Genomic DNA, 22087 nt, shown 5'->3' on the forward strand with positions numbered 1-22087 from the left:
CACATATCTTCTTTGGCTACTCCATTTCCTGTATGTACTTTACATCCCCATGGCTATTCTGTAACTACCTATTTGTACTCCTCAATGCCCTCCCTTCTTTGTGCCTTCCCCGCAAACCTCTCCCATCTGGCAATCATCAACACACTCTCTGTATCCATGATTCTGTTTCTGTTCTTGTTTGTTTAGTTTGTTTTTTAGATTCAATTGTTGATACATATGTATTTATTGTCATTTTATTGTTCATAGATTTTCTTCTTTGTCTTAAGTTAATCTCTTTAATGTTTCATATAATAATGATTTGGTAATGATAAACTCCTTTAGTTTTTTCTTGTCTGGGGAGCTCTTTATGTGCCCTTAGATTCTAAATGATAGCTTTGCTGGGTACAGCAACCTTGGCTGTTGGTCCCTGCTTTTCATGACTTTGAATATTTCTTGCCAATTCCTTCTAGCCTGCAAAGTTTCTTTTGAGAACTCAGCTGCTGTCTTATGGGAACTCCCCTGGAGGTAACTAACTGCTTTTCACTTGTTGCTTCTAAGATTCTCTCTTTAGGACTCAGCAGAGGGATCTTGGCAACTGATCTTTCATCTCTCTTCCCAGAGCCATCAGCTACTACCTCTCCTCCAGTGTCTCTAGTCCGCTCTGCTCTCCCTTTGCTGGAGCCCAGGAAAAGCACTCTAATTGATGCTAGCTGGCAGACTAGAGAAGAGATTAAGCAAGGAAACTGTGAGTTACAATTTGTCAGAATTCAGGTCTCCACATGTGGATAGACATGGAAAATAAATGCATTTCCAATTCTGCTCCAGGAAAAGAAAACAAAATTTTCCCAATGAATTCTCTAGCAAAATCAATTAACCAATCTGCCCTGGAATTTAGCAAAAAGCTAGTTGAATCTTCTGGGGGTAAAAATATTTTCTTTTCTCCCTGGGGCATTTCAACCTCCTTGGCCATGGTGTATTTGGGCACTGAAGGTACCACTGAAGCCCAAATAGCCCAGGAACTTCAATTTAACAGATATCAGGACATCAAATCTTATCCTTAAAGTGAAAAAAAAAAGGAGACTGAACATCGACTTGGGAAAGGTTGGAGAAATATACTCAAATTTCTCAACACTCATCTCTGATCAATAGTCCTAGTGATACTTATGTACTTAAAACAGTCAACGGGATATATGAAAATAAAACTTATTCATTTCATTATACATATTTAGAAAACAGGAAAACGTACTTTGGTGCAAAGTCATAGTATGCTAAATTTTTGGAAGCTTCTGACCAAATGAGAAAGGAGATCAACTCTTGGGTGGAAAGCCAGTCCAGGAGGGAAAAATCCCGAATCTTTTGCCTGATGCTGCAGTGGATTCTGTAACCAGAATGGTCCTTGTGAATGCCCTTTACTTTAAAGGAATCTGGGACCATCAATTCTTAGTCAACACCACAGAGAAGCCTTTCAGAATAAATAAGACCACAGCAAACCAGTATAAATGATATTGGCGAAAGAAAAGCTTTTCCTTTTTTTCAAATAGAAAAGTCACAAGCCATTGGCCTTCAACTCTGCTACAAGAGCCATGACCTCAGCCTGCTCATATTGCTACCTGAAGATATCAGTGGGCTGAATCAGCTGGAAAAGGCTGCCACCAATGAGTAGCTGAATGAGCGGACCAGCACAGACATGATAGAGCTGTATGATGTGAAGCTGCACCTTTCCAAGTTCAAGCTGGAAGAGACTTATGATCCCAAGTCATCCCTGAGCAGCATGGGGATGAGTGACACCTTTCACCAGGGCAAGGCTGATTTCTCAGGGATGTCAGCAGAGAGACACCTGTTTCTGTGCAATGTTTCCCGCAAGTCTTTTGCAGAAATAAATAACGGACAGAGGCTGTAGTGAAGTGAAGAGGATGTACTGGGAGTGAAGTGGGTTTTCGAGTTAGATTCCCATCCATTGAATTCAATCCAGATCACCCATTCGTCTTCTTTATCAGGGACAACAAAACCAATAGCATTCTCTTCTATGGGAGATTCTGCCGCCTCTAAGCCCTCATCTCTCTAATCAAACAAGACCATTTTATGATGATAAAACTATCATAGGATGGAAAAAGAGTTATAATAAAAACCAGTCCATAGTCTGGATCTTTTTCACATTTAAATATTAGCAAATAAATCTTGAAATAAGGCACTCTAGTGATAATATCATATCTTTGTAACTAGAGAGAATGGCAAATTTTGTATTTTACCACTAAACATTTTGTCTTAATGTGACTGTTATTCACATTTCAGAAATACTGTGTTATTTAATTGAGTGCCTTGTAATTCTTGAGCTGTTGGTCATTGTATTGTCACTTAACTTTCATATATATATTATTTAGTGAAGAAAGAATTTTATAAAGGAAATATATTTATGAACAAAAAAGTTCTCTTTATCATTAACCATTGGCATTTTAATTATGATGTGTCTCGAAGTGGGCCTCTTTGGGTCCATCTTGTTTGGGACTCTCTGTGCTTCCTAGACTTGCATGCCTATTTCCTTCACCAAATTAGAGAAGTTTTCTTTCCTTATTTGTCCAAATAGATTTTCAATTTCTTACTCCTTCTCTTCTCCTTCTGGCACCCGTATGATGCATATATTGGGATGCTTGAAGTTGTCCCAGAGGCTGCTTATACTATCCTCCTATTTTGGATTTTCTTCCTCTTGTTGTTCTGATTGGTTGTTTTTGCTTTCTTGTATTCCAAATCATTAATTTGACTATTGGCTTTATCCACCATACTGTTGTTTCCCTGTAAATTGTTTTTTATTTTAACTAGTATGTCTTTCATTTCTGATTGGGTCTTTTTTTATGCTGTTGAAGTCCTCACTAAGTTGCTTGAGCATCCTTATAACCAGTGTTTTAAACTCTGCATCTGACAGATCACTTATCTCAATTTTGTTTAGTTCTTTTTCTGGAGTTTTGATCTGTTCTTTCATTTGGGTCATATTTCTTTGTCACCTCGTTTCAGCAGCCTCCCTGTATTTGTTTCTATGTGTTAGGTAGAACTACTATGACTTCCTGTTTTGGTAGTGTGGCCTAATGTAGCTGGTGTCCTGTAGGGACCAATGGCAGTGCCTCCCCTATCACCCAAGTTGGGTACTCAAGGTGTGACCTTTGTGTGGGCTGAGTACTCCCTCTTCTCATTTTTGAGCCTTGGTTGCTGTTTTCAGATAAATGGGAGGGATTTACCCAGGCCAGTCATCTTCAAGGATTAGTTGTGACCACTGACCACCAATCTCTGCCCTCTGTAGAGAATCAGCTGTATAGAGACATGGTGGTCATGCTCAGATATGGTCAGTAGCTGTCCACTGGATGCACAGGCCCTGGAGTTTCCAGGGTGTGTGGGCCAAAGCCAGCCCCCACCCTGTGCTTTGCTGGGGGCCACCTTGCCTGAGGTATAAAGCAATCTGAAATGGCTGCTACTCGTGCTGGGTTTGGATTCCCAGGCAAAGCCGAGCTGTGAATCTAGATTGGCTGCTGCTGGTGCTTGGCCTGGGGCCACTTAGAAAGAGGTATGGGGGCTGGGGGCTCTGAGGCCAGCTGTCACTTATTTGAAAGGATTTAGGAAGTTGTAAAGGTTTAGCCAAGACCAGCCTTTCATATGGAAAGGCTACTGTTAACAGCTGTAGGTTGTGGGAAGGAGACTCAGGGGATCTTCAGGGCAGGGCAAACAGTGTTAGCTAGGTTGATGGAGTTTCAGATATGGCACTAGCCTGTTGGCCTTCCGACTCTGCTCACCTCTGTGCCTGGGAGAAATCCCCAGCTCTCACCTTCATGGCAGCCACTTCACCTCCTCCCCGTAGGCCACTGGTGCCTTTCAAGCTGCTGTCTTGGTCCTGGAGCTCAGAGTGAGTGAGTCTGATTAAGTCCATGTGGCATTCTTTAAGAGGAACTGCTTGGGACTCTAGAAGTTTCTTCCACTGACTCAATCCGTGGTGGTTTTTGCAGCCAGAAGTTATGGGGACTTACCTTCCTGGCGCTGGTACCCTTGCCTGGGGGTGCTTAATGTTGGTCTGGAACTCCTTGCTCCCGAGATATTCCTCTTGAATGTTTATCCACAATTTGTGACTGTGGGACCAGCCCATTCTGCATCTCTGCCCCTCATACCAGTCTGGATGGGCAAGGTTTCTTTAACTCTGTAGTTTTCAGACTTCCATTCAACTTAATTTATGCTGGTTCTGAGTGATGGTTGTTCTATAATTTAGTTGTAATTTTGATGTGGCTGTGCAAGGAGGAGAGTCATGTTTACCTATGCCACCATCTTGACTGGAAGTCTCTCACAGTTCTTTCTGTTCCTTCCCTATCTCCCTTATAGAGTCCCCTTGATTCATCCTTTAGTGGTGGTATTTCCTTGGGGTCCAACCTTTGCCTTCTGATCATTTTGGTCTCTGTGGATGATCTCAAGAGCTTTCTCCTACATAAACTCTCCTTGTCTTGCCATGCTTGTCTCCTATGTAAACTATCCTTGTCTTGCTCATATCCTTCTCCCACACTCCCATTGGATCTTGTTATAAGATTTAATTTAGAGCATAATAGTTTTATTTTACTGCATGATTGCATGATTAGTTTTCCATGGCCTAAATTTACTTGAGAGCAGAAAGTGCAGCTTTCCACCTTTGCATCATTGGTACCTAACACAGTGTTCATATTCCATAAATGTTTGAGTAATAAACAAAGGCAAACCCAGACTTTGGTGCAGATGTCAGAAACAGCCATATGAGCAGGCCAGATGGCAAATGTTAGTATTTGGACACCCTGTGGAAACACACAGCACTCTTAAATTCTGTTGTGTATGCATATGTATCTGTAAATTACCTTTCTGGATAGTCTCAAGATACCAATAGCATCTGGGGAAGACACCTGAGCCATGTTTCCTCTGTAAATTATTTCTGGGCTCCTTTTTCAGACTTAAACAATAGGCTGTCAGAATTGTCAAAAAGAGGAAGCATTTTTCTTATGGAAAAAAATTATTTCTCATGCTCTTCTATTGTAATAAAACAAAATAAGCCCTTTCAGAGAGGAAGGTTGTAGTGTTGCCAAGACTGTGGTTTACAAGGAAAGTTTTACTACACTTGCCCCTGAAGAGGATCCAGAAGAGCGGGTATGTGACTACCAGTAAGTGAGATGTTTTCAGTCCAAATCCTCATAGGTATGGATTCCGCTTTAGTACAACAATGTTCAACAGACATTTTCTTTGTGTCAGGCTTAGGCATAGAAAGATAAAAACAACTTGGTCCTTGCTCTCAGAGACCTCATTGTCTAGTTGAGGTATGAGATATTTAGACAAATAAGAACAGCTTAGTGCGATGCGTATTAATATATATAAAGTACTATGGATCAGAAGGGCAGACTATTTGGAAATGTAGAAGAACAATATTTTGGGATGGTTCTCCATCTTAAAAGGCACATAATCTCTTGCACTGCCTATCAAAAATTGAACTACAGTTATTACCTACCCTGATTTGTGTACACAAATCAGATGTAAGTTAATGTTTTTGGTGTCTATTATGTGCCTAACATACCCTCAAGAGGTTTTGGATCATATATGGTAGGGTCATACATGTAAATAAGATTTAATAGAAAGAAAATGACAGAGTCATTAGAGGTGCAGAAAATATATAGAGAGGGGGCAGCAATAAAATCTGACTGGGAGATGTGGAAACCTACCAGAGCATACTGAAATCTGGGGTGTTTCAATCTATGCATTCCCACAGTGGATTTGTACTTATGTTTGTATGTGATTTTGAATTTTCTTGGTCAGACCTTGTAAAACCACAGTTCTTAGGGGAGATGGTGCAATGCTAGGTCATTAAATTTTCCTAGGAATCTAGAATTTAGGGCAGCTGAATGGGAGCTTTGTTCCTGGGAAGACATAAAGGAGGCTGGTAGAGCCATGTTTGGAGTTTAAGAGAAGTAAAGCAGAGCAGGAGAGAGAAGGAGGAGAGGAGGGAAAGAGAGAAGGGAGGAAAGAAGAGAGAGGGAGAGAGAACAAGAAGGAGGATGAGGAGTAGTAATAGAGGGAAGAAGAGAGAGAAGAAAGGATAGGGTAGAAGGGGTGATGGTAACAGACACAGAGATAAGTAGTGTATTGTTGAGGTCTATTTGGTTGCAAGTACCCAAATTCAATTTGAGCTTATTAAATGGAAAATAAGACTTTATTATGAGGAGCCAAATACAGGGATATCACAGAACCCAAGGGCAAAAATACAGCTGCACCTTGGGAAGGGAATTGGAACCAGAACTTGCCGTTTCTCACCAGAGTCTGGCTGTTCCTCACCATAGTTTGGCTTCATCCTTTCTGTTTGCAGATTCTCTGCTACTTGGTACACTTTGTGGACACAAGAGGGCCACCCCAAACTTCCAGGTTTATATCTTCCTTGATCAAGATGCCAGGCCAGAATGAATTAGACTCTAGCTTTTAGTTTCACTTCCAAATTCCAATTGCCCCAGAGGATACCATGTGTCTCTTTTTGGTCCAGTACTTGTAGCCTTAGAATGGGAGCAGGTTATAGAGCCTGTACATGGATGTTGGGGGCTCACTCTTGTATGAGGGGGGCAACAAAGAGGCCAGTCTTAACTCAGGAGCCACCTTCAAAGATTTATGCTCTAACGAGGCGCAACAGGTTGGGGAGAGAGCTCTCACTTTCTAGCTCCCATGTGCTTTTCCTTTGTGAAGCTCTTTCCATTCTTCTTGAACGATCTTTGTTCCTCGTATAAATCCCACTTTAAGCTAGCTTGAGCGGGTTTTTATTTCTTGCAACAGAAGACCCTTAGCTAGATTTCAGCTGCCAAAAAAGTGAAAGTGGGCACTCCAAGTTCAGGTAACAGCATTAATAAGAGCAAAGGAGTGTCACATTTCGTGGTTGATTGAGAAGAGTTCTGAAAATGGACATTGCAGTGTAGGGTGTAGAAAATGAAGCCAGAAATGTGGTTCATAACCTGGTCGTCTCATCCTAGAGATTCCCGTCTAGGTGGTTTGAGGTAGGCAGTGGGAGTTTGGCAGGGTTCTGAATAGCAGAGTGTTGGCATCAGATCAACGTACTGTGACTCTGTCTTCTGAGAGAGTGACAAGTACCTGTCTGTGCCATAAGTTTGGTGGTGGTTGAACTGTAACTTCCGTGTTACACAATGGACAACACTCCATTTTTAACTCAAGTTGGATGCACACTGAAAACATCACAGGGGCCTTATTTGCTCACTCTGCCAAAATGTACTGGGTGCCTGTAGTAGATGCTATTGGTGCCCCATTCAGAACCCCTTTGCCTGCTGGTAACTGTGTCCTCCAGCTGCTGAAAGTGGTGCAGCTGAGGGCTTTACATCTGTGACATTCTCAGGTGTCATATCTCATTTGGAGATACATGCAAGTTTCCACTGCTTAAGCCCCTGGCCAATGACAGTGATTTATGGGAGTACAAGAAACTGACCCTCTTGTGTCAAGGTGGGACAGTTCTGCTGTGTGGTTTACACTTCAGAGCCCCCTGGATCGGGCCAAACTTCGTGTTACCGGAGATCGCACCCTTGCTCAGCATCTTCCCTTTGCCTATCCTGCTTCCCTTGCTAGCTCACACCTTTCTCCTGAGGAGCCTGCCCTCAACAGGTCATCAGCACCCAAATCCCTTTCTCAAGGCTCTGCTTCAAGGGAATCTTCCCTGAGAGAGTGCTATTTGTTTCAATAGACAGCCAAAGTCACACAGATGTTTTCACTTCCTTAGAGCACAGTGGTCAGGGGCTCAGATTCTGGAATAGGACCCACCTGCATTCAAATGTTGGCTCTGCCACCTTATAGTTCTGGTCTGGACACATTGCTCTGTCTCAGTATCCTAGTTTGCAAAATGTATCCTAATAATGTCTTAATAATGCAAAATCTAAATGGGATAATAATAGTACTTAGGGTTGCTGTGAGGATTAAATGAGATGGTACATGTGGGGCACTCAATCCAGCACTCAAAGTAAAGTGCTCATTAGCTATTATCATCATTACTTCCACTTAGGTCTTTGACAGAGCTACGGCATATAGTTGTACATGTTGTGCACTGTACCGGGGTCTGTATCTAAGGAGTAGATTTATGTATTTATTATTACAGTTTTCAATGGATGGAAGTAAATGTCTTGTGGAAGGGGCCCTCCTTCCTAATTCTTACAGAGGTACAGTTTGTTAGCAAATTTGAACCCTGAGGCAGAGTTCAAATTTCCATCTTTCTTTTTTTTGTTCCCTCCATCAGTTTGAAATTGTGGCTTCCAACTTAGTCTTGACCATGTGGATATACTTGGAACAAGCTGGAATAGCCTTTCTCTTTATACCTGCCTTGGATCACAGTGATAACCAACAGCTGAATTTTTATTAACCCTATGGCTCAGGAATAGCTGCTTCTTCTTAGACTGATTTCTAAGTCAGCTGAGTCCTCCGAGGATCGACATTATGTCCAAGTCTAAGGAGGCTGATGCCTGAGCTACAGAAGGTGGTATGAAGGCTCATAGCAAGGAGGATGGGCAAAAGAGAGCAAAAGTGAGGAGCTGGCAAGGGTAGGTCTGCATGTCTGGTACACTGTTGTTGATTCTCACTGGGTCTTGAAGTGGAGAAATTATAGGCAAAGACACTGGCATAGTTAGCCTGAGATCAAAATTACATGGGAGCCCTTCCTGCAGAGAGATTTCCACAGGAAGGGGCTCTTTGCTGTGGGAGCTCTGTTTCCACTGCCCATCCTTTCCCAAAGGTACTCCCCAGGCTGATGTGTTCTCACCCCTCTGCTCATCGCTGGTCAACCCGGCAGGGGGAATGGTAGTAGCCCTGTCTTCCTGTTCATAGGAGTGTTAGTTAAGAGCCATGTGGCTGAGCAAATGGTTTATTTCAGCCAAAACTTGTCAATGCCCAGGAACACCTTCTTACCTGGTTACTGGATTCAGTCCCTGAGGCCATTGGCAGGAGACGCTGAAACGCCCCACTTGATGGAAACTGTGGGATGGGGAGGAGACAGCTGAGAGGCGTCTGACCACATTTCTCTGGCACAAGCTGGTGCAAGCCGGCGCTGGGAGACCAGGCTGCAGGGAGGATGTTGACAGATCTGCTGGCAGGTGCTTTGTACGTGGGAAAACATACTTTTTCTCAAAAGTAACCTGATCTGAAGAGTATCATGGAGAGTTGCTGTAGCTGGAACCCACAGCACCTCCTCTGCAGCCAAGAAAACAAAAACCAAAAAAAAATTCCTGGAAAACCACAGCTCGCAGACTTCAGGTCTTGACTTGCAAAATTTGTACCTGGCTGGGGTCCTATCTGAGATAATATATGAGGAAATTTGGTGTAACTTCTGAACTGTTGCTGCTTCTGAAGGGAGGGAATCATGATAAGATAAATATTTCCAGACACCCAGTGAGAGAATTCAAAGAATTCTACTGTATTAGACCCTTACTCCTGTAATCTTCGATGACCACTCCACACTCGGTGAACCACTATTTTGGGGGAGTGTGGCTGGGTTTCCCAAGTTAGATAGGACAGAATCCTCATCTCTGTTCCCTGTGTAGGACTGCAGGGGACAGCATATCTTCCTCCTCATTGCTCCTTCAGCAGAGAGCATGTGGCGTGGCGGCTAGTGTCATCAGAGCTGGAAGGAAGGCCTGTGTAACGTGACTGCAGAGCCCATGCAGGAAGCTGCCTTGTTGCAGGGTGGTCAGGATGCCTTGTCTTTCCATCTGGATCACTTACTTCCCATATCCAGGATGCATTCAACCTCTTGAAAGAAGAAAGCTTATTCTGGCCTTTACACAGGTGCTGTTTGGCTCCTAAGTGCCTGCCACAATGAGTGGAAACAGCCGCAGTTGAGAGCTGGCTAAGGGAGCCTGGAGATCACAATCATGGGACCGAAATTTGGAAAGCTGTTTTTCTCTCTTCGCATATACCTTTTAATATTAAGGGACAGCCCCAGTAGATTAACCACATGGGACAAAAGCCCAAGTTCTGCTGGAGAGAGGGGAAAAGAGTCAAACCTACTTGGAATAAGTTCTATAGAACTATATTCTACTCAGAGCCCAAACCCTGTGAAGTCTCATGGGCTGCAAAGTCCAATTAAAACTGAGCTGCTCACAGTGAGAGACTTACAGGCTTGCATAATTGTGAGAACCAGGATTTTCCTGGGGAAAGGGAAAAAAGCCAAGGAGAAGCCAAGGCCAATTATCAGAACTGCTACTTTTTCCCAACCTAATCATTAATGAATACCATGTTTCTGAAAAGAATGTTAAGAGAATAATTGTATTTCAAGGGCTTGAAAACTGCTAAACTCTGAAGTTGTACAATTTGTGCAAATTAATATGATAAAAAGAGACAATTAAGGTTTATAATTAACAGATAAATACAAATGATCTGGTGAAGACAATCTGAGTTTCTGCTCTGTCTTACAAAGCAGTGTAATTGATTTTTATAAATGCTAATTTACAGTACATGCTCTGTTAACTCCACAAAGCGAAGAATGTGGAGTAAATGGGAGTCAAGGAGAAATTCGAGCCAAGTAACTAATGCACTAGATATAGCCAAGGAGAAGAAACAGGAAAACATGCCAAATGCCGGACTGTGACTTTGAAAGGGGAAAGACACCAACCAACCACAACCTTACTCTGCTCTCCCCCTGACCATCCACTCCTCTGGGGCAGAAACAAACAAATGAACAAATAAACAAACAAAAACCAACTCAAAGCCCTATACAAAATGCAATTAAGCTCTTTTCTATTTTTTTCTACACCATTCAGAATTGGCTAGCTGTATTTCCTTGAAATTCACAGTCTATTATAGGAGAGGATGGTCTGACTCAAAATATAGGCCATATGCGGAAATGAAATGCACTTCAGTGGAAATAAGTTTCTTGGGGTGGGGCAGCTGAACTGTCCTGAGAGAAACATGTGTCCCTTCTGATCTGGGGAAGCCTGCCAGATAGAATCAGATGCTGTAGACAGAGGACACCCACAGTGACTCACATGTGAGCTGCAAACCGAATGTCAGGGGCCCACGCTTAACCCCAGGCAATGGGGGATCGAGCTTTCTCTCACATGGGCAACTCACACAGCGTGTGCTCCAGCATCAGCGGGCGCTCAGCTATCTAATGGTGGTTAATGAGACTTCTGAGCCACTCCAAGGAGGCCAGGCAGTTCACAACAAAAACATTCCTTTTCTAATGGGGAAGGAATGAGGACCAAAAGAGCAAAGGGAAGTAAAAGGGCATGAGGAGAAAAGAGAATGGGAGAGAAGGATTGCTCTGTGCATCTCCGTTCCACTGCTCATCTCCCCAAGACAGGGGTTGTGTAATTGTATGTTTTGTGCCTGGCACAATGTTCTTCCTGTGATTGAAACTTGGAGAAGTTGTGTTTTTGATAATAAATATTATAAAAAATATTCAATATTTTTGAATATTATCAAAACTAGTTAGAGGTCTGGTGACTTATATTCTTTATGAAAGAAGTCCTGATAATATGACTTTTTATTTTTGGTAGTAGAAGAGCTTAGAGATATTACCTGAGTCACATTTTGAGTTTTCAAGCTGAAATCAGCTAAGAGGCAAAAAGAAACCGGCTGAAGAGAGCACTAGAGGAAGTCTGAGACTCAGCTTTGGTAAAGTTAGGAATTGACTTTTCAGTTGCTGTTCCTTCTAACCACGCTCCATCAACCCGTTCTTGTTAGGTGTCCCTCCAAGCAGTTCCAAATGTGACTTGCTGGTAAATGTGACCACCATCTCGTTTGATGCTTCTCAATTTCCTGGGGTGGAAGTGGCCTCAGTCTTCAAGTTTAGAGAAGATATTTTCCAGAATGCCTCTCTCTGCTAGAGATGCCAAGAAGCATCTCTCTGGTAAAACAACATGGGACAACAAAAACACATCATGTTGTCAGCACCGCAGTATCAACATTACACCTCAAACCTGGTAATAAAATAAATGCCCTTGTAAAATAAGTGGGTGTGGGTGCTACATTACATCTCACTGGGCCTCCCATCAGCTCTTATAAGGCATACAACAGAGCCGAGACTCAGTATCAACTCTTGAGGACAATACCATTTCTTTGGAAAGAATTGATTCTTTCAGCCAAGGGGTATTGTAGCTTCTGTGTGTTGGGTACGAGGTGAAGCACAGGGGGCACACAAACAAGCCCAGTGAGGGCCCTGCCCACAGGAAGCTGGCTGTGCATCCAGGATGATAAACATGTAATTGACACTGCTCCAGAAAACAATGGAAGTGCAGATTAAAGTGATGAGGGGGGAGCCTCAAGAAGTGTTGCACGAGCAGGATTTTTCCTGGTAAAGGAGCAAAAAAATTTAGTTTAGGTGGAGTGTTGTGCAAAAAAAAGGCAGAGGCATGAAGTGCCAAACCTGTTTGGAGAAAGGGGACTCTAGCTTGGCCAGAGCTTGGGGTAGTGGATGCAGAGAAAGGTGAGACTTTAGGGTGAGTGAGAGGTCTTGGGAGGGATCATGGTGCTGCTGAAGACGTTGCAATTTTTCTCTAGGTAACAGAGAGCTATGGGAGACATACAAGGTAGAACGGCGGAAGTGTGGTGTGGCGGTGTACAGAAGTCGGAGGTGGGTCAAAAGCACCCTAAAGAGCCCTGAGTGAGAGGATCCAACAGGTTACAGAGCAGGAGTTGGCTGTCTGATGACTGACTGAATGGAAGGGTTGAGGGGAAGGACAGCCCTATTCTGGCAGATTTCAGAATAATCCACAAATCCAACGAAACTTCCTTTTGCTAACTGAGAATGAATTACATTTGTGTTTTTGCTAACAGAAAAACAGATTAATACTGGCGTAAAAGTCCATATGACCTACCAAGAGCTCCACTTTAATTTTCAAGTGTTCAAAATCAGTTTGACACCATATTGGAAATTGCTTGATCCATAACTTACTTTGCAATAAATAATATGCCTTGTTTAAGTGTCTACCTGAATCCCTGCTTGAGGCTCTTACAAAAGTTACTTACTTTCTAAATATCACCACTAAAAGGTACATACAGAAAAATGATAGACTGGAACAGTCACAGCTCAAAGCTGGGTGTTTCTGGCTGTTCGGTCTGGGTTGGACCTGTGGCAAGCAAGGATTGAAAGGTGGCACGTGTTTCTCCAAAGCATCCTATGTTCTCTGAAATGCTTTGTCTTTCTTTTTTAAATTAAATTTATCGGGGTGACATTGTTTAATACAATTGCACAGTTTTCAATTGTACAGTTGTATGATACGTCGTCTGGGTACTGCATGGTGTGCCCACTGCCCAAAGGCAAATCGTCTTCTGTCTCTGCATATTTGACCCCCTTTACCTTTACTGCCCCTTCACTCCATTTCCCGCTGGTAACCACCACACCGTTGTGTGTGTTTGAGTTTTTGTTGGCTTTTCTTGTTTGTTCATTTGTTGCTTTCAGTTTTATATGCCACATATGAGTGAAATAATATGATTCTTGACTTTTCTGATGTCGACTTGTCTGATTTATATAGCCACTATGGAAAACAGTATGGAGGTTCTGCAAAAAAAATTGAGAATAGAATTACCATACGACCCAGAAACCCCTCTTCTGGGTATCCACCCCCAAGATTTGAAAACATTTATTTGAAAAGATATGTGCACCCCTATGTTCACTGTAGCATTTATTCATGGTGGCCAAGACATGGAGACAACCAAAGTGTCTTTTGATAGAAAATTAGATAAAGGAGATGTGGTGCAGATACAATGGAGTATTAGTCATAAAACATGATGAAATACTGCCATTTGTGACAACATGGATGGACTTTGAGAATATTGTGCTAAGCATAATAACTCTAAAGTGATTTTACCATGTAATGGACAACATCAGGTCATTTTGGATGGGAAAGTTCAAAATTCAGGCAGGCAAAGCTCTGGGTTGTAATTTTCTTCAAGAAAGATAGAAGAGATTTAATTTGGTTCCCAGAAATCTCTGTAACTGAGACTAATATTGTGACACAAAATCTTTATCAGTTCGACCACTGGACTCAATTACTGGAGCACATGCTGGAGGAAAGGGTGAGTGGAAGTCCACAGGCTTTATAAAAGCCTCTTCGAAATGGGCAGTTCCACAGATTCACCAAGAGCCTTTACGTTATGCAATGAACTATTTTATATGTAAATGTTTTTAGATTATTTGAGGCAGCATGGACTACTTTTCACTTAATTGCAACCCCTCTGGGAGTCTGTGCCAAGGCAGCGCTCCCCTGGCCACAGAGAGTGACCCATGTGTGCCTCAGTTTCCTCTAAATGCAATCTATTGATTTTCTTTCTCCCACAGTAATCAGGGCGATCTTTGTTATTCTGGAGCAATTAGGCAGAGTATTTGCTTGGACTCTTCTTCAACCTTGAAGGATTCTATTTACGCTCCTCCGTTACATAGCCTTGTAGTGTTAGTCCCTTATATAGCCAAGAGTGGCTTTTCTGCACCAATGAGCAAAAGCATTACATTATTAATAACCCTCAGCCACGGGTTTGGCTTCCTCACCTTCTTCCCATGCTTGGATGATTTCCTCTGCCTTTGAAGTAATCAATAGTGGCCTGAAATCCATCCAGGCTCTCACACACTCCATGAAGTTTTCAAAATAAGCTAGTGGAGAGCATTTAATTAGCTCATTTTGTTTCTTCCAGGGTAGAAATGCAGACTTGAAGAGTCCAAGGACTTGTATACAATATGGCTGTTACTGAAACCTTCATGCCTTGGTAGTAAATAGGAATGGGATTCAGAAGACTACCATTCTGTTCTTACCCCTCTCTGTGGCTTTGGACGTGTGTGTTTTACCAATCATTCCTTTGGGTAAAAAGATCAGGTGCCACTAGTCTTTCAGAGAGGTTTCTCCTGGCAGTGCAGGCTACTATAAGTGCCAGTCACCATGCCAGTGCTGAGGATTAAAAATGCACAGGTCATAGCTAAATGGGGAAAGAGGGAGACCGGCAAAGTGACAAGTATTTCCCCTGCCTGGGAAGGGCCCTGGTACAGATGGGTGGAAAGTGCAGTGGGGGCGTCTGCAGGACTGTCCCTGGGACAGCACTAGGCTGAGAACACAGGAGCTATGGGGCTTCTGCTTTTCCTGTGGTCTTCATAGCAGGGTAATACTTACTTTCTCCCCCATTGCCCAGTCAATGAGATTTATTTCCATACCCTGCCAAGCCACTGAAAAAAGGAAGTATTTTTTAAGAAGTTTATGTTAGGCTCTTTGCTGATTGCTATCAGTGATTTTGAAGTCACAGCACTTCCATCAAGGTGAGCCAATAATGAATCTCATGCACACACAGGAAAAAGCTGCAGTGAGTTCGAAGTGAATAGGAAAGCTGATATTAGATGGCCTGGCAAGGCCTCCCTGTACGGACCAGCAGGAAAGTCCGGAAGGGGCATTCACAGGCTGAAGGTGAGCAGAGTTCTTGGTCTCTTTTATTGGTTTATGAAGAAAACCACAGGCCTGTGATCCTGCGATAAAGCCCATCCTGTTGCTCATCTGCGTGGGAATCTAACCCAGGTTCCCACTGGGGAAAAATACCACAGACAACAGGGCTCTGTTCCTCATTCCTAGTCCCACCCCTTCACCTTATCAATGGTTTATTTAGGCTTCATCTTGGTCCATAAGAAAGAAACAATGTACATAAATGCATACATAATAAAATAAAACTTAAAATAAGGGGGTACTGCTGAAGTGTGTATAAATGCTGACCCTTTCAAAATGCCTTTTGTCTTAGCAATGATATTTCTAGAAATTTTTCCCAAGGCTAATAATTAAAACCTGTTCAAAGATTTGCCTTTGTGCCCTGGCTGGTGTAGCTCAGTGGATTGAGCGCGGGCCTATGAACCAGAATATTGTGGTTCGATTCCCAGTCAGGGCACATGCCTGGGTTGCAAGCCAGTTCCCAGCAGGGAACCCACAGGAGGCAACCATACATTGATGTTTCTCTCCCTCTCTCCTTCCCTTCTCCTCTAAAGATAAATAAATAAGTAAAATCTTAAAAAAAATATTTACCTTCGTATTCCATGTACTTATAACTTATTTTCTCTGCTTTGTAAATTGTGAAATATCTTTGTGGAAGAGTGAAAAATGTATATGTACAGTTAAAAAAATAATAATGAAGCAAACACTTGAGTATTCACCATTCATGTTAAGATAAAAAACACTTTTGGAGTTTTAGAAGCACCTTTCAGGCCCCCCTACAACTCATCCTATTTCCTACCAAATCTCTATTTCCTACCAAATCTCTTATACATGTGCAATAATATTTAAATTCAACTCTGTGATGACCATTCCATTGCTTTTCTTTTAATTTTCACCACTTATAGATATATCCTTAAACAATATATAATTTTGTTTTGCCTTTTTTGAACTCTGTGATTGGCTTATTTTAAATATTGTTACTGAGATTTTAAAATATTGATGCAGCCCTGGCTGGGGTAGCTCAGTGGATTGAGTGCGGGCCTGCAAACCAAAGGGTCACTGGTCTGATTCCCAGGCAGGGCATACACCTGGGTTGTGGGCCAGGACCCCAGTAGGGAGTGTGTGTGTGGCAACCACACATCGATGTTTCTCACCTTCTCTTCTTCCTCCCCTTCCCTCTCTCTAAAAATAAAGAAATAAAGTCTTAAAAAATAAAATATTGATGCATATAACTAAATTTCATTCATTTTTCTCTGTGTTCTATAGTATTCCAATATTTGAATATATCACTATTTATTTACCCTGAATACTACTGATAGATATGTAGGTTGTTTACAGTGTTTGGTGTTATAAGCGATGTAGCTATTCTATTGTATAGGTAATCTATTGGACATGTATAACAGACTCCTTAGGGTACACACTTAGGAGTGACATTGCTGGGCTGTAAGCACATGGCCAACTTTACTAGTTGTGATGAGACAAGTGTGATTGTCTGATAAATGCCCTTGGAAGTTCAGGGTGGCCCAGCACCAAGAGACCTGGGGTCAGAGTTCCTCTTTCCCCAGAAGGAGGGGCTGTGCCCCTGCCCAATTTCCCACAAGGTCGTGGGATACTATGATGTTGTCGTAGCAGTGATGTTGCCAGATGGCTCTGTAAATAGCTGGCATCTAAATTCAGGTTGCTTAACACTTATTTCCTGCTCCCCTTTTACCTATTAGCAAGACCATTGTCCTGCGGTCCTGCCTGTGGAGTAGAGTCCTCTGGTATATCCAGCAGTACCCTGGCCTTTCACATTTCTTTGTGGGAGACTGAGCAGTGACCATGCACGTTTTACTGATTTTCTGGTGTAACTTTCCACAACAAAGTCCATTCTGTGCCTACATGTAATGGTCTTGCTTGACTTTACTATCTTTCCATTCTAGGTAATGTCAAACTGTCTGCCAGAGTGATTGCTCCAATTTAGCTCTCTGCAATGGGTGAGGGATCTTTTTGCTTCACATCCTCAACAATGCATTATTGAAAAATTTCAATTTAAATACTTTTACATTTTTGTCAATCTTGTGGCTATAAATTGCAACTCATTGTGGTTTAATCTGTTATTTCCTTGATTGCTAATGAAATCGAGCATCCTTTCATATGTTTATGAGTCATTCAGATTTCCTTTTTTGTGAAAGGGCCTATTGAAAGCTCTTTTCTGAATTGTTTGACTTTTAAAAAATTGTTCATGTGCGTTATTTATATATTCTGGTTATGATCCTTTTGTAGCTTATATAAATTGCCAATGTTTTCTCCAGTTTTATGGCTTATACTTTCTCCTTTATTATGGGACCTTTGATAAATAGAAGTTCTTAGTATTAATGCAATCAAGTTATTAAACTTTTATAGTTTATGCTTTTGATCTTATTTAAAAGCTACTTTTGTATCCATAGGTTATTATGTTATATTATCATCTAAAAGTTTTATATTTTACCACCCAATTTACAGAATTTAACCCTGGAGCTGATATTTGTGTGTGGTGGGAGTTTAATTTTATAAGAAGTGTACTTTCCATATGGATAATTGTTCATCACCATTTATAGAGAAGTCCTTAATTAATTAATTAATTAATTGTCCTCACCCAAAAGCATTTTCTCACTGCTTTTTAGAGAGAGAGAGAAAGTGAGAGAGGATTGCAGGGGTGTCAAACTCATTTTTGCTGGGGGCCACAATCGGCTTGTGGTTGCCTTCAAAGGGCTGAACGTAATTTGAGGACTGTAACTACTACTTAATCAGGGGAAAGTTGCTTTGCTTTTGACCCTTTGAAGGCAACTGCAAGGCTGATGTGACCCCCAGTGAAAATGAGTTTGACAGCCCTGGTTTAGAGAGAGGTGAAGAAAGGGAGAGAGAGAGGGCGGGGGAGAGAAACAACAATGTGAGAAAGAAGCATTGGTTGCCTTTCATGCATACCCCAACCAGGGACCAAACCCACAAACTAGGCATGTGACCTGACTAGGAATCAAACCCATGACTTTTTGGCTTGTGGGATGTTGCCAACCAACTGAGCCACACTGGTCAGGGCTTTCCATTTAAAAAAATGCTTTACAAGACCAACTATGTCAGACATCAAACATCCATATGCATATATGAATTTTTTGGAGTTGTGATTTAGTTCTATCAATCTATTTATCTATTCCTATACAAATACTACACTGTTCCAATGTCTATAGTTTATAGAAGTCTCAATATCTGGTAGAACAAGTTGCCTCACCTTGTCCTTCATTGATAGGATTTTTGTCTCTTTTTGGCTTTTTGTTTTTTCTTATTAATTTTAGAATCAGCTTGTGAAATAGCACAAATAAGGATACAAAAGTTTGGGATTTTGATTGAAATGACCTCAATTTGAAAATGGTTGACATCTTTAAATTAGTATTGAGTTTTACATTCCAGATATAAAGCTGGTATATCTTTACTTTATGTTTTAAAAAATGTCTTTTCAAATATCATATGATCTCACCGTTAACAGGAATCTAAACAAACCAAACAAGCAAGCAAAATACGACCAATGACACTCAAATACGGAAGAGGCTGACAGGGTCCAGAGGGGAGAGGGGAGAGAATCATAGGGGAAAAGGGAATGGACTCACATGAACAAGTATAAAGGACACATGGACAATAACTAAGGGTGGGGGGCGGAAATGGGAGGGAGGCGGGGAGCATGGGGTGGGGGGCGGGCAGGGTTGGGAATATAAGACAGAAACCTGTACGTGAACAAGAATTAAATAACAATTATATAAAAAATAAAAAAATAAAAAAAGTCTTTTACTAAGGTTTATAATATTCTCCAGTAAGATCTTTTAAAAATGCTGTTGGGAGTGATATGTCTTAAAATGTTTTATTCTTATTTGTTTTTGTTGATATGTAGAATACAATTGGTTTTTGTATATGGATTTTCATTAATTCTAGTAATTTACCTGCAGAGTTATTTTCTACATACACAGGTATATAATCACAGATAATGATTGTTTTACTTCTTTATTTTGCCTTTCTGTGTTAGCCAGGCAAAAAATAGTGTTGAATAGAAAGAGAGATAATGATATTCTTGTCTTGTTCCTGATCTTAAAGGGAATGTTTTCAACATTTCATTATTAATATATTATATTTTGTAGATTTATTGTTAAAATACCTTATTAGTAGAAGGGAAGGAAATTCCCATCTAGTCCAAGTTTATTAAATATTTTTATTATGAAGGATGCTATATTTTATTATATACTTTTTTCCTTAAATGGATTCATATGATGAAATAATTTTCTTCATTTATTTAATTAATATGAATTACATCATTTACATATTTTCTAATGGTAAATCATCAATTATATTCATGAGATAATTTCAATATGAGTATGATATGTTATTTTTTGTATGTTTCTTCAATCAGCTTGCTAATGTTTTTAAATAATTTTGCACCTGTGTTCATGAGTAAGACCAGCTTATATTACTTCTTTCTTTACTGTTTTTGACAGGTTTTGTTATTGGGCAAGCATAATTTTTTAAGTGGATACGATAATGGGACACAGAAAAAATGAGAAAACATAAAATTTAGGTCGTGATGCAAAATTTATGCCATAAGATCTCTTACATGGCTAGTAATTTGGCTCTGAGCTTCCTAGCAATGCATTTAAATAAATATTATGATCTATAAACATAAGTGAGGCAAAACCAAGCTAGATGTTTAGGAGCAGAAGAAATTTTTTGAGAGGCAGTATAGGGCTGTGGTGTGGAAACTGTTCCTTGGATCTGGACTATCTTAGTTCTGATTCTAACTCTAAAACTTACTAGCTATGCAAATTTGGACAAATTTCTTAATTTCTTTGTGTTTTAGATTTCTTACCAGTAAAACAAGATAACTGTGGTATATACTCATAGAAATGTCTCACAGATTAACTAGGTTAATACACACAATGTACTTTGAAGAGAGATAAGTCCTTGGTAGCACTCAGTAAATATTAACATTTGGTACTATTTCTAATAGTGAGGCCAGAAAGAAAATTTCTCCTTGAATCCCTTCTGAGAGGATGCTCTTTAATGAAAAGGACAGTGATTCTAACAAAATCCTTATAGGATTATTATTATCATTATAATAATTATTAAATCATTTTGGGAAATGTAAATCCTTCAGGCAAACTTTCATAAATAATGCTTTTCTAGTTGAATTTTTGGCAAATGATGAGAGCAGGGAGTAGGAGGTGATGCTCTGCGCAAAGCCTGGAATACAGCCATTTATGAACATATTATTGTGTAGAGAAGTATAAATAGAAGGCCAGTTTGCTTCCACATGGGCCAAGGAGTACTTGAGGGCATGGCCACTTGTCTCTCCTTGAATAGTTTTAGGTATGTAGTAGTGCATAGTCAAGAAGGTGGTCAATGTCCCAGTTGCTGCATTAATTTTAGCTTGCAAAAAATTAAAATTAGATATTGAAAACTATGACTGTGGCCATAAATATGTTATTAAAAATATCTGGGTATAGATACCTAAATGAATTAACTAACTTACTGTACTGGATAATCAAGTACACTGTACTTATACTGAGTTGACTCTGTGGTGTACTGTTCCAAGCACTTCACACATACTAACTTACTTAACCCTCAGACGAATGGCACGAAGCAGTTACTGTTATCACCCCTATCTTACACATGAGTCATGCAACAAGTGGCAGAGCTGGGATTCAAAAACAATTAGATTGGCCCTTGAGTCCAAATATTAGTGAGATGTCTACTCTGAATGATGACTTTGTTAATAGTTGACCTGTATGTAAAACTCTGTGGCAGAAATATTTAAAAATTTTTATTTATTTATTTTTAGAGAGGGGAAGGAAAGGAGAAAGAGAAGGAGAGAAACAGCAACGTATGGTTGCCTCTTGTACACCCCCAACTGGGGACCTGGACTGCAACCCAGGCATGTGCCTTGACTGGGAATCAAACAAGTGACCTTTTGTTTTGCAGGCCCACGCTCAATCCACTGAGCCACACCAGCCAGGGCTGTGGCAGAAATTTTATAGCAGGCCACTACATTCCAAATGTTAAAAGAAAATGATTTGCATGTGAGAGTGTTTTTCCTTTCCTATTCCATGACAAGGTGCACATCCAGTACAGATGGTGTGATTATACAAAGTAAAAACATTTGTGGTATCTTTCATGTAATTCCTACCTGATCCATTATAGATCCTAATTCTCACAGTAGATTAAGGAGCAGGTTCTCATCAAATATTAGTAATCAGTATGAATAGCATATTGGCCTTATAATTTCCATCCATAATCAATTCCCATCTTCTGAAATATAAAGAAAAAATCTAAAAAGAGCACACATATTCTTGTATAACTCTGGAGATAGTTCTTCGCAGGTTAATACAGAGTTAGTCAATGATCAGTAGTGAAATAACTATGCCTAAAGGCCACTGCCTCCTGCATAAAATATTGGATTGCTGGGCCTAAACTTGCAATTTATCGAGAAGAAAACAGGCATGCTACTGTTTGTGGAATCCTTTTTGGTGGTCACAACTTGCAGCTCTTTTCAGCTGAGTTCTTTCAGCATGTGAGTTCTCTGTGACATTAGCTTTTGATGCTGTAGTAGCATAACATTTAGCTGCAGCGATCTTAAGAAGCTTAACTTGGTGGGACTAGTTGCTGGAGAGCAGTGGAAATCCTGGAGGCAT

At 40.8% G+C, this 22087-nt stretch overlaps 1 pseudogene; it reads left to right on the forward strand.

Annotated features, from left to right (window-relative positions):
* The first annotated feature begins 806 nt into the window (after positions 1–806).
* On the forward strand, positions 807–2028 carry LOC118989933 (serpin B10-like; annotated as a pseudogene).
* Positions 2029–22087: the final 20059 nt, after the last annotated feature.

This window comes from Sturnira hondurensis, unplaced genomic scaffold (genome assembly GCF_014824575.4).
Source record: "Sturnira hondurensis isolate 20B ecotype Veracruz unplaced genomic scaffold, ASM1482457v3 Scaffold0006655, whole genome shotgun sequence".
NCBI lineage: Eukaryota > Metazoa > Chordata > Mammalia > Chiroptera > Phyllostomidae > Sturnira > Sturnira hondurensis.